This window comes from Pinus tabuliformis, chromosome 9 (genome assembly GCF_031772625.1).
Source record: "Pinus tabuliformis cultivar Carrire ecotype Pingquan chromosome 9, CPIR1, whole genome shotgun sequence".
Classification (NCBI taxonomy): domain Eukaryota; kingdom Viridiplantae; phylum Streptophyta; class Pinopsida; order Pinales; family Pinaceae; genus Pinus; species Pinus tabuliformis.
The window spans coordinates 1,807,353,506-1,807,367,507 of NC_142307.1; the positions used below are offsets into that span (position 1 = coordinate 1,807,353,506).

At 38.4% G+C, this 14,002-nt stretch overlaps 1 pseudogene across 1 annotated transcript; it reads right to left on the bottom strand.

The window, feature by feature from the left end:
- Positions 1–10,842: 10,842 nt before the first annotated feature.
- Positions 10,843–13,767, bottom strand: LOC149155999 (putative L-type lectin-domain containing receptor kinase S.5 pseudogene; annotated as a pseudogene). Its single transcript, XR_016262180.1, has 2 exons — positions 11,508–13,767; positions 10,843–11,359 (listed from the first exon to the last, which is right to left on the bottom strand). The product of XR_016262180.1 is annotated as a putative L-type lectin-domain containing receptor kinase S.5 pseudogene (transcript).
- Between the last annotated feature and the right edge of the window lie 235 nt (positions 13,768–14,002).

Here is a 14,002-nt window from a genome sequence, read left to right on the forward strand (position 1 = left end):
GGTGCAGATGCTCTGCTTTGATCTGTTGACACTCCAAACACCGCGCTAAATATTCAGCTACATTCTTTTTCATTCCTGGCCAATGGTATTCTTTTCGAAGTGCGGTGATCATTTTTTGGTACCCTGGATGTCCCGCATAGTGGCTGATGTGAAACTCATCCAAAATCAGATTTTTAAGACTGTTTTTACTAGGTACATACAACCTCTTTTTATAATGCAGCATTCCAGCATCATCTAATTCATATCCCTGCTGATTTTTTTCGCTGGAAAATTGCTGTACCTGCTGTTTTATTTGCTGGTATTCAGCATCTTGATCTGCTGCTGTTTTTATCATTTCTTTCAAGGGATTCTTCCATTTACTTGACGAAATTTCATACAAACATTGCACCTTCTGACTTAACGCGTCGGCTACGCGGTTTTCATTCCCTTTCAAATACTTAATATCAAAATCAAATCCACTTAAAAAATGTGCCCAACGGGCTTGCCTCGTATTTAAGGTAGGCTGGCTGAAGTAATTTGTCAGACTGTGGTGGTCTGTTAATAACAGAAATTTTCTCCCCATGAGATAATGCCGCCACATTTTCAGTGCGTGTATGACGGCTGCTAATTCTAAATCGTAAGCAGAATATTTATGCTCATGCTCCTTTAGCTTTCTTGATTCGTAAGTGATCACTCTTCCTTCTTGCATCAACACACCGCCCACACCCTCCTTACTTGCATCAGTACATACCACGTAATCCTTATTAGGATCAGCTATACTCAAGATGGGTGCTGTGGTGAGCAAATGCTTAAGTTGGTTAAAGCTTCGCTGACACTCTGAAGTCCATTTGAATTCCCTTCCTTTTTTCTGTAAGGAGGTGATAGGGTATGCTACCCTTGAAAAACCTTCCACGAATCTTCTATAATAACCGGCTAATCCCATAAAGGACCTGATGTCTGCCACATCCTTTGGTACGGGCCATTCCATTATGGTCCTTATCTTTTCAGGGTCCACTGCAATCCCCTCTTTTGTGATTATATGGCCTAAATACTGTATTTCCTCTTTGAAGAAATCACACTTGCTGAACTTAGCATACAGCTGGTGTTCTCGGAGGGTTTGTAGTACTAACCTGAGATGCTCCTCGTGCTCCTCCTTAGAATGAGAGTATATCAGAATATCATCGATGAATATCAGCACAAATTTATCCAAAAATTGATGAAACACGCTGTTCATTAAACACATAAAAGTGGCGGGGGCATTGGTCAACCCGAAAGGTAGCACTACAAACTCGTAGTGCCCATACCGTGTTCTGAAAGCTGTTTTAGCGATGTCTTCCTCCTTAATCCTAATCTGGTGGTAACCTGATCGCAAATCGATCTTAGAGAACACTGTTGCACCCTTCACTTGATCGAAAAGTTCATCGATCCGAGGTAAAGGATATTTATTTTTTATTGTGAGCTTGTTCAGCTGACGATAATCTATACACATTCGAAGAGTTCCGTCTTTTTTCTTGACAAATAACACTGGGGCTCCCCACGGAGATACACTGGGGCGAATATAATTTTTGTCTAGCAGCTCTTGTAGTTGCATTTTTAATTCTGTTAACTCAGGTACGCTCATTCTATAAGGTGCCCGCGATACTGGTGCTGCCCCTGGTGTCAATTCGATGGTAAAGTCTATATCCCTTTTAGGTGGCAGCCCGGGTATCTCCTCTGGAAATACATCCGCAAATTCTTGTATTACGGGGATGTTATCCAGCGTGGCTGTTTTATCCTTTGAATCTGCATAGCCTACCTGAATGGCATAAATTTGACATCTTTTTCTGATACATTTAGCTAGTTGGGATGTAGTGATCGGCCGGACCTGCACTGGTCGCTTAATCCCTTGCATTTCCTGCTTCTCTCCAAAGTCATCTTTGTAATAAATGGTTTTCGTCTTGCAGTTCACTAGTGACCAGTGCTTTTCTAGCCAATCCATCCCAATCAGAACATCATATGAACCAAGAGGGAGCACATTCAAATCTGCCACTACTGGCTGTCCCGCTATTGTTAAAGGGCAGTTATTAATTTTTGCCAACACTCGTCTCTTGGCCCCCGTAGCTAACTGTACCAGCCATGGATTCTTGAATTTTTCAGGTTGTAGCTTACAATGTTCTACTATCTTTGGGCTAATATAACTTAAAGTAGCTCCTGGATCAATTAGAACAGCTATAGAAAGATCTGAAATTTTACCTTCAAACTCCACCATGGTCGGCTGGTATTCCGCCTGACGATCGTCCAGGGCTGCGTTAATCCTTGGCACGCTACGTCCCACATCGCCAACGGTCGATGCCTCATGGATCTGGGATATCTGATCAGTTCCCTTCCGCTGCGGGCAATTTTTGACGTAGTGTGGTCCTCCACAACCCCAGCATTGAACTGGGGGTCTGGCTATTCCTTCGCCCTCCAGCCTGACAGACTGTTCGCTCACTCTGGATTCACTGATTGGCTTGGACCTGAATGAACCTCTTTGTACAGTTCTGCTGTTCTGCCCCTTACTAATTCCCTTACCTCCACTGTTGCGACTTCCTTTACTGTTCCCAACTGTTTTATTACCCCTTTTTTCATTCCATCTTTTGTTTGGAGCGTCTCCTTTCTGTTTATTCTGCTGGTAGCAGATTCTGGCTTTGCGGATAGCTTCATCCATCGTCCTAGGATTGTCAAACTCAATCCTTTCTCGTATGTATAGGGGTAAACTACTGACAAATCTTTGCACCTTGGCTTTTTCTTCTTTAATATAGGGCACATAGCGAAATAGGGAGGTGAAATGGTTGATAAACTCATCCATAGTCTGTTGTCCCAACCGTAAATCGTGGAATTCCCTTGCCTTTTCATCATAGAAGCGCTCGGTCAGATATCTTTCTTTGAAGTACTTCTGAAACTTCTCCCACGTTATGGTCCGTTCGCTTACCCCCTTGACGATCTTAACTTCCTCCCACCACAGGGTTGCTTTTCCTTGTAACTGAAAGATGGCCAGTCGTGCCTTCAGGTTGTGGTCATATTCATACAGCTGAAAATATTTGTTCATGTTAATTAGCCATGCTTCAGCCGCTTCCTCCTGTTCCCCATCAAAGTGTGGGGGTTTAATTTTTCGAAATTCTCCCTGTAGTTCCACTCTTTGACGTTTTGAAGTCTGCTGTTCGGATGCATTGTCAGAATGGTCCTCCCCCTCTTTTGATTTTTCAGGCTCTGTTTGATAGTTTCGTTCTTCTGACATCCTCTGCTGTTCTGCACTGGGATTAGCTAGTGGTGGGTTCTGCCTGTCAGACAAACTCTTTAAAATTCTTTCTTGCTCCATCGTCAGTCGTGCATTATCCTCTCGTAATCGTGCCATCTCATTCTTCAGTTCCTGTACCGTCTCTAATATCGCAAGGTTCGTGCTACGTGTCTCCTCGCCAAGCTGTACCCATAGCTCTGGGTTATCCCTAGGATTTATTGCAGGTTCCTGACCTGCTATCGATCTGTGAGGAGCGCTGCCAACTCTCTGCATACTCACTATTACTGTCTATTGTCTTGCTGTTGTTTTCTTTTGTCTCAACCTAAGAAATGGAACCAGAAGAGGAGTTAGCAATATTAGTTGTCTTTCTTACAAATATAATAAGATGGTAACTGTACAATGCTTGTTTATTTTTCCTCCATTTTTTGTTTAAACTTCTTTACATGTTGTCCCAGAGGTCACAGTATTGTAACTTCGCTCTGATACCAATTTGTCACGATCCTACCATAGACATAAAAAAAAAAAAAAAAAAATTCTTAATCTTTACCTTCGTAATCTTTACCATATCCTTAATTAACCGCATACACACTGCCACATCATACTGCCTACTTGGATCATTTCAGATCATCGTAAGTCTAATCAAATGTCATTTTTATTTTTTTGTTTGTATGCATTGGATGTGTTTCTTGGCAACCGGATAAATGCGCTGGATGTTTTGCATGGTGACCGGAGTCATATTCCGACGTTGAGTTGTTGAACTGCATTAAATTTTAAGGACAGTTGTTTTATTACTATTCAGTACATCTGGCCTACACCGTCTGCCTTTTCTGCTCGGCCATGTGATCGGGCAGGGCCCCGTACCCTCATTCCCCGCGCCTTTGGTTCCGCTCTAATTCAACGGTGCGGATCATCAGATCTGGATCCGAGGGTGGAGGTTTGCCGGAGGGTTTTGGGGTTCATATTAAGTTGTTTTGAGTCTTCATTCGGCTCATTTGGACCTGGCGCCGCTCCCAGGTTTGGCTTGTCTCTCTGCGCACAGGGGATTCTCCCATTCACTCTTCCACTGAGGCTCCATCCGCTGTACAAGAGTTATTCAACTGTTTCCCGGGATTTACCTGTGCAGGTAATGGCATTCTCTCACAGTCAATTTCACGGTTATTTCTATTATGAATACTCTTTCCCTACAGGTCACACCGATGAATTTGTATGTGTTAATGGTTTTCGTATTTCTTTGTTGTGTGAAGGTGGACGCTACAGTCATGGAATTCTCCGATATGCAGAACGACAGGTCCTCGGCAACCTGGCCTACCTCGCCGCATATCAGGTAGGCATCCATGCTCGGTTGATTCCTGGGTGCGGGTATTTGGGGTTTTCCTTTTTGACTGTTGCTGCTACGGGATTTATACATACTCGTTTTTCTTTTGCTTGCTTTCAGATTTCCATAATTTGACAGAAGTACCCAGGACAGGGTCCTTGGGGTTTGCCTCCGAGGCTACTCGTGGTTTTCATACTCTCAGGCTTTGTTGTCTCGACTTGCCCTGTTTGGGTTGTGAGGAAGTAGTCAGTTCTTTTTCAAACGGGAGGTGCCTTGGCAGTCCCCAGTAGTTTAAGTTATCTCAATTCCTTTCTGCGTTTCATATACCATTTATCCAATTGTAATTATTTAAGAATTAGAGTAGTAAAGACTACTAGCTTGGACCGGGTCGAGGATTATGGGACCTCTCTGTTTTTTCCAATGAATGTTATTGTTTATTTCGGATTCGCAGCTCCTTGGAATGATTACTTAACTCTGTATATGTAAATTTATTTCTTGGGTTCTTCAGGAAAGTTTAATAGCAGATTAATCTTCGCTCTTGAGAGCCTTGGCTCCGGTACTTTGTGAACTCAACTTTCTGCAAGTAATTTATGTGTATATAATATCATTACAGTCGTTTATATTCTCATAGCTCTATATTACGGCGGAACTGCCATTGTCTTTAAAAACGTAGGCATTTCTGTTCTGTTTTCGACTTAATGTTCTTCTTCGAACTGCTAGGGTTCCTTACTATTGAGATGTAATAGTTATGATGAAATGGTTATGTTTATCATGGAAAATAGATGTTCAGTTGATTTCGAATGGTAGATTTCCATACTGCTGTCGCATTTTGCTACTGTGATTATGGTGGTAACATACAGTTTGCAAATTCGATGTTTAATTATATAATGATACAGTTAGGGTCTGGTTCATTGTTTTATTTGAACCTCCCCCTTATGATTGCTCATCCCTTCGCTGTCTACCAGTTTACCTCTGTCTAGCGGTATGTTTTTTTGTTTATGTTATATAGCTACTCTACTGTTTGCTCTTTCCGTGTATACTCCCATTCATGGTAAGAATTTCGTATGGTCTCACGATCTCTTATTTAATGAGCATCCACTCTATGGCCGTTAAGGTTATCAGTCCCGATGAGCTTTTCTACCAGTTCTGGGTAATCCCGGCTCGGGACCCGCTACCTTACCCTCTGCTATAGTTAACAGACTCATCTTCATCGAAAACTTGCTTATTTGTTTTCTTTATATGTGTAAATTAACTCACTAGTATTCTATACAGTGATGATTGATCTCTGTTTTGTTTTTTTGAAGTACCAAGAACTGTAACAGAATTAGGCCCTTCTTAACAGTCATTTACTGGCACCTCTGTAATATTTGTTTTTAAGCAGATAGCATCACAGCATGCATAATAACGATAAGAAGAATTGTATATTCTCAAATAACTTCACTGTTATTCTACTGTATTTTTGGCTACTGTAATTTTTCAGTTGACAAATAATATCATGGAAATATATTCACTATTGAGAATAGTTTCACCAGAAGCTTCTACTTACCTGGTCCGCCTGGGTTTGTGGATGCGCTACAGAAGTTCACCTGTATCCTTTGTTTACTCTTGACCACCCAACCATGAGATCCGTCGCCAGGACTGGGATCTCCCCTCGAGCTATCTTGCAGGCCCACAGCCCTCAACAAGATGCATGCAACTTGTGCCTGGTTATCTGGTCCTTACCAGACTTAACCAATTTCTCTTTTTTTTTCTCTGCCTGTCCTTACAGCACAGATTTTTGCCTCTCCCTTCCCTTTTTCCCTGGAAGCCTTTCCAGTTAGGGAAGGTAGTTTTTGTGCAGTTTCCACAACTGATTTCCTTTTCCAACTCCCTTTCAGAAGTTGCCAGCATTTCAAGAAGTATTTTTTTTAATATATATTTTAATACACAAATAAAATTAAAAAAAATACTATTAAAGTTTTTTAAAACAGTCTTCCAAATTCTGTCTTTTACCACAGTAAAATTCAAATATTTACATTCTCCGGGGTCATCACATGTTGTAGGTGTGGATCTAGTATCATTAGATGGGGCCATATATGTTGCCGATTTCATTTCTCTTCATATGCTGTTGACTGCCACGACACATAAGGTTTTCAATGATGTGTTTGCTTATTGTGTCAGATTGATGGTGTTGAATCCTTGATGATGTTGATTCCTTATTTGATGTGGTAATCATAATGTCAAGTATGTGATTAATTAATATGGTTAAGGGAATCATAAAATGGATGCAAGGTTCATGAGACAATTTATGTTAATATACTACAACAATCGTTGTCAATGGTTATGCAACTTACTATCCTCTATTGCAATTTACTTTCTGTACTAATGAACATTATATCTAATGGTTAATGAGGAATGTGGAGTAGTGTTTTTGGATAGTTACTTGTGGATAATTTGTGTAGAAAATTCTAACTCCCAACTTTTACATGTGAGGTTACCAGGGTATCTTACAATATATCAAATAAAATTAAATAATAAAAAATTTACACATTAAAAAGCTCAATTTTAATAAAAAATTGGCATATTAAAAAGTACAATTTTAATATTGAATAGATTTTGCATCAAGGAAAATTGATTCCGTAATTTCCCATTAATAAAGTGCTATCTAACCAGGGGATTTTCCAATATTTAATAAATATATATATAAATCTACATTTATTTAAATATATATATAAATCTACATTTATTTAAATATACATGCTCAATATAAATGTTATTATAAATTATTTATTTATTAAATATTATTTTAAATATATAATTTAAAATCATCCATAAATACCAATAACTCTAATGTCAAGAATTTATCCATTATTCACTTCCTAGGAAACTACTTTTCAAAAACCACATTTTTCCATATCTTTTAACACCCCATTTTTCCATATCTTCTAATATGAGAAAAATCATTATCTAACATTTATGTTTTTAGAGAGAGACCAAAACTAACAAAATAAACCATTACCAATAAAATGACATATGTATTATAAATTTGGATTTTCCAATATTTAATAAATATATATATAAATCTACATTTATTTAAATATACATGCTCAATATAAATGTTATTATAAATTATTTATTTATTAAATATTCTTTTAAATATATAATTTAAAATGATCCATAAATACCAATAACTCTAATGTCAAGAATTTATCCATTATTCACTTCCTACGAAACTACTTTTCAAAAACCACATTTTTCCATGTCTTTTAACACCCCATTTTTCCATATCTTCCAATATGGGAAAAATCATTATCTAACATTTATGTTTTAAGAGATAGGTCAAAACTAACAAAATAAACCATTACCAATAAAATGACATTTGTATTATAAATTTGTTGAGGGGAAACTATAATTCTAATGCCACAGCAAGATCAATGACTCTCTCTTTTAAGTATTTTAAATTTTATAAAAATATATATTTATATTTTTTAGTAAAATTATAAATAAATAATTAAAATAAATTTATATTTATTTATAATATATTATTCTTTTAAAAAAGAGTAAGACGTAAAATATCTAACAACTAGTCTAGCTATATAAATTAAGTGATTGGTAAATGTTGATAGGCATCAATCCCTAATAAATATTAGTAACATATATCTCACATTTCCAATATTAAAAAAACCATAAAATAAACATATATATACCTTAAAATAATATGTGGCAAACTTTTTAACTATAGAGATTCAGCCCCATTTTATCATGGAAATTATTAACATATAAATAGGCTTTGTTAGAAAACCATGGGTTGTTCATACCCCATGCTCAAAAAACCATAACAAATTTGAAAAGGTACAACTTTTTTTGAAAAGAAAAAGGGAATAACTATCTTTGAGATAAATCTCAACCTTCTATCCTAAGTACTATTAATTTTTTTTTGTAGATATTCTATAAAAAGCTTGTAATTTTATTCAAAAATAAAATTACTTTGTGCATGCATTTAACACACACATAGCATACCTACTTGCACTCAAAAGATGCACAAAAATCTCAAACACATTTAGCCAAATAAATTGAGCTTCTCTTTTTTTACTTTTCTTCTTTTGAATTTTTTTCCAACCCCTAGAAAATAAAATTACTTTGTGCATGTGTTTAACACACATAGCATACCTACTTGCACTCAAAACATGCACAAAAATCTCAAACACATTTAGCCACATAAATTGAGCTTCTCTTTTTTACTTTTCTTCTTTTGAATTTTTTTCCAACCCTTAGAATTGTCCCTCAACAAATCCCTTTCTGCTTGAGAAAGGCATTGTATGTTGTTGCATATGCTCGTTCTTGAAAACCATTCTCTCTCAAATCCCAAATATATTGAGAAAAAAACAAAACAATTTTTTAATTGCTAATAAAACACTCTTGTTTTTACATTAACAAAATTTAAGTCACTCTCATACCATATTAGAAAGACATGTTTTCATCCTTCTCCACGACGATGGAATGATCAACTTCTAATTGCATTTCATCCTCATTGAAACGATAGCTTTTTATGACGCCGAAGAGAGTCCAATAAACCCATATTATTCAACCACTAAAAAATCCAATATTACGTAATGATAAAGAATTAATAGATATGTTTAGTTTTCACAGAAATTTGCTCAATCACCAGTAACTACCATGCCAAAAAACCGTGATCAGTAATTGAACAATAAGATTCATCTGGGAAGGTGATCAAAAGATAATTATAATAGCCACAAAGCTCAAAACGTATCACGAAAAAATCATAATTTTCTTCGTTTGTGTGAAAGGAAATCTAGAAAATCTTACGAATGTTTATTGCATTTACCCAAATTTGGCGATAATTATAATACAGATCAAGTTTAGTGAAATGTTGTCTTTTATGAAGTTCATCCAAAAGGTGTTTAATGATGAGAATGGAAAATTTATCTGTAGATTTTAGCAAAAGAAAAAGGCGACTCATACAACCATTGATGTCGAGAGCCTATTCAGACAAACAGAGGAAGTCCTCCGCAAACCACCAACCTGAAACCATCTGCAACTTTAATAATTAATTCTTAAATTATTTGAACCGCCCAGTACTTCTTGTCAACGGAAAAGATTCCCATCACTCCACTTGTGGATAGAAATCAGGGACTGTGGCCGTCATTCGATCGACATGACAAATAATGTGTCAAGCTCAAAACGATTGGTATGAGGCTGCCCTTTTGTCTCTGGAGCATCTGCACGGTAACCCCAAGATGTATACTGCCAACAACAGCACCAAGGCTTCAAAATCATCAACACCAGGTTATGAATGGTCTCTATCAAGAATGAATGGGTCTGAAAGAAAAACACACTCCACAATAGGTAAGGAGTAGCCCGAACTTGACTAAGGCCACAAAACCCATGCCTCACAATTTGAATGGATTTCTCAAGAAAAACTGTGCTCTGATGTCGCTATTAGAACTTAGGTATCTAAGGCAACGTACAGAACAATCTGAAATGCAATATTATTAAAGGATATAAATACAATTTTAATGACCATTGGTTCGATATTCTAAGGGGTCTTTTAGACTTCTCATAACTTTTTTAGGTGTATTTGTGGATTTTCATCATTTACTCAAATGAATATTACAATTTACACAATCCTGAGAATTATGTTTTCACCACACAAATACAGATAATGAGAGACGAAATTATTTTGTGACTTTCCATTTTCTACACAAAGTGAATGTTACAATTTACACAATCCCCTCGCAATTATATTTAATGAGAGAGGAAATAGTTTATTCATAATCATAAAGACATTCAAATAAACAAGAATATACCATTGCCCAGTAAAGGTCATTGAGTCATTAAACAAGAATATGCCATTACCCAGTGAAGGTCATTGCGTCATTTCATTTAGTACATGTAATCTATTACAAATAGAGATTAGCTACCTTGGTAGTCTAAAGTTTTTATCCTTTTACCCAAAAGTTTGTAAAAATTTCTTGAAATAGCAAATTTAAGTAATCTACTTAATCTTAGTGATCCCAAAACATTTCAAAACGATAATTCATTTTTGAATTCAAAACCATATTTTAAAAACATGAATTTATTATATAACCAAAATTTCTTACACTTCATTCCCAATAAAAAAAATTAAAAATAAAATAAAATAAAAACAAAAAAATCTTTTAACTCATTCTTAAAATAATCCAAAACACACTAAATTAAACAAACTACAGCTGAATAACATACATATAACCACAAATAACATGCTAAATCAGATAATTAAACTACACCCTCAATAAAAATACATAACCAGAAATAACATGCTAAAAAGAGCTCAGAACCATCCTTTGTTATATACAAAAGCCAAAACCCTATGGCTACTTCATAAAACCAAGTCTTTTCTTTCACCTTGTTGTCAAGAAGAAAAGATAAAAAAACTTTGTTATATACAAAAGCCAAAGCCCAAAACCCTAGGGCTACTTCATAAAACCAAGTCTTTTCTTTCACCTTGTTGTCGGAGAAAAGATAAAAACACTTTTATATACAAAAGCCAAAGCCTAAAACCCTACGGCTACTTCATAAAACCAAGTCTTTTCTTCACGTTGTTGTCAAGAAGAACAGATAAAAACAGTTAAACTGAAAGAGCTTACGCTTCATAAAATACAAAAGCCAAAGACGCTAGGGCATTTCATAAAACTGAGTCTTTTCACTGGGATTCTATCGGCAATGCGTACACCATGTACGATTCAAAAGTCGCGACGCACTCTTTTTGCCGTCTGTTCAGACACACCGATCTGACTGAAATTGAGGTTATAACATCTTATGAAGCTTGACTGCATGAACATTCACGTCACAGAAATGATAATTATGAACAAACAATAAAAAGCCTTACAGAATAAAGAATCGGTTTAAAGGTTGGCACTCAGCCCCAACGCTAATGAATAGCAGTGAATATTCAACAGCAAGGAATCCGCAAATTACCTCCGGGTTCCGTTTCCATGGTTGTCAAGAATTCACGGAGGCCGGTACACTGCCGCTGCTAGTTAGTGAGCTGGTGGTGAAACTGCTTCCGAGACTGTTGTCGTGGGACCAGACGAACGACGGCCTGAAGAAAGGTACCAATGGTGGAGGCATAGTCCGAGCCAGTATCTGCGTAACCTCCCTCATGCTTGGACGGACCTCCGGATTCGGATGGGAGCACGCCAGTCCCAACACCAGCAAACGTTTGATGTCCTCCTCGTTAATGCTTCCGCTTCCAAGCGTAGCCGGACGACTGTCAGCAGCTTCCAACAGCTTGTTCTCACGATACAGCTTCCACACCCAACCGACCAGATCTGGCTGGTCTGGGGTGCTAGATTTGGGAGGCCTTCCGCAGGAGACCTCAAGGGCGACGGCGCCAAAACTAAACACATCGGATTCTGCCGTGGCGCGCCCTGTGTGAAAGCACTCTGGTGCGATGTAGCCCAGGGTTCCCGCTACAGCAGTTGTGGTGAAGGATCTCCGGTCGAGTTCAATCAGACGCGCGAGACCGAAGTCGCCGAGCCGGGCCTTGTATTCGGAATCGAGCATGATGTTGCTGGCTTTCACGTCCCGGTGGATTACCTGCTGCTCGCATTCCTCGTGGAGATACAGCAGAGCCGAGGCGACGCCGGAGACAATATTGTATCTCCGCTCCCAGTTCAGAAATCCGCCTGCAGCATCATCATTAAAAATATGTTTATCCAGGCTACCGTTGGGCATGTATTCATAAACCATAATCAGCTCCCCATTCTTATGGCACCACCCCAGCAGCGGCACCAGATTTTTATGGCGGAGGCGGTTGATGACGCTGATTTCTGAGATAAATTCCTCTTTACCTCGCCTAGAATCCTTGGTCACGCGTTTTACTGCAACCGTATTTTTCCCCTTTGGCAGAACTCCTTTGTAAACGGTTCCGAAGCCGCCTCTTCCAAGAAGAGCTGCGGGGCTGAAGTTATTGGTGGCGATTTTCAGGTCTTTGTATTTGAATTCCTTCAGCCGGCCTGGAATTTTATCTAACTCGTCGAGTAATTTGCCCTCCTCCTCTGCCTTAGCCTTACGGTACTTGAGGAGCACTATAATCCCTCCGGCGGCGACAATTGCTGCAACAGGAAGGCAGACCGAAAGAGCAATAGTTAATGTCTTGTCTGGCCAGCTCAGCCGTTCAATTGTGAAATTCCATGATTTCACGCAGTTGAGCTCTATTGCATCACCCGTTGACGCGGAAAAGCCGAAATAAGCCTTCTCGTCGAGGATGTCAGAGAGATGGACGATAGATGTCACATGGGGCTGCGATGGCATCGGATCAGACTTGTTTGCCACGTATACGTCCAGCTTCTTCGTATTGCCATCGTACTGAATCCACGCCTGGATGTCGTAATGGCCCTTCAAATTAATCTGCTTCTCGTCCAGAGACATCAAATTTATAGAATTTATGCCATTAACATTGATCCCTACATGGTTGCCATCGGGATCGTTAGTCTCTGGGCTTTTGCTTGTATCGAACTCGACTGCTAACACCTTACTAGTTCTACTGCCATTAGTGGAGGCGTTGAACAGTCCCAACCAATAGCCATAGCTATTACTAGGCATATAATCATGGGATTGGGAAGTTATTATAAAAGCCAGACCTTCGCCGCCGCTTCCATACTCAGGTCGAATATTGAAAACAAATGAGGTATGGAAAGATGCAGTCTTATTTCGTCCGTACACTCTGAACTTTGTACGAAATAACACCCTTGCGGATTTATTTGACATGAAGAACTGCTGATTGATTGTGTCGGGCGTCAGCTCCAAGGCTTGGGGATCGGGTACTACTGTGGCGTTAAGCATAAATAATCTACTAGCATCTCTATCGATTTCGAAAGAAGAAAAATCAATCTCTTCGCTAGCAACAGTTGTCCCCAGAAAAATGGATGTAATAACTGCAACGGTTATTGCTGCAAAGGCACCCATTTTATACCAGTAGGGTTTCTCAGATTCTACATAACACATAGCTGATTTGCAGTCATAGGCTGGAAGAAGTAGCTCGTAAGTGCTACTTTCATAGAATCCGGGAAGACTTAAACGTAAGACCCAATTGTAAGAAGTGAAGACGAAGACTGACCAGAGGAGACAGAAATGAACAGCTCCATGGAAACACAAATCCCTGCGTTGAGATTTACAGAACAGAGACGTAGGTGGGTTTTCTTCTTCCACGCAGCTTGATTTTTCCCCTTCTATGGCTGGTCAAGAAACACTCAGCACCACATCTTAATTGCTTGATTTTTCCCCTTCTATGGCTGGTCAAGAAACACTCAGCACCACATCTTAATTTTATTTTAATAGAAAATTAAACTTCCAAGAAAAATCCTCAACACTCCAATCAATTCCTATAGTTGGTGAAGCACTGAGCACCACATCTTATTTTTTTTTTAAAGGAATATAAAGTAAAATTTAAATTGAGAAAAAATCTTTAT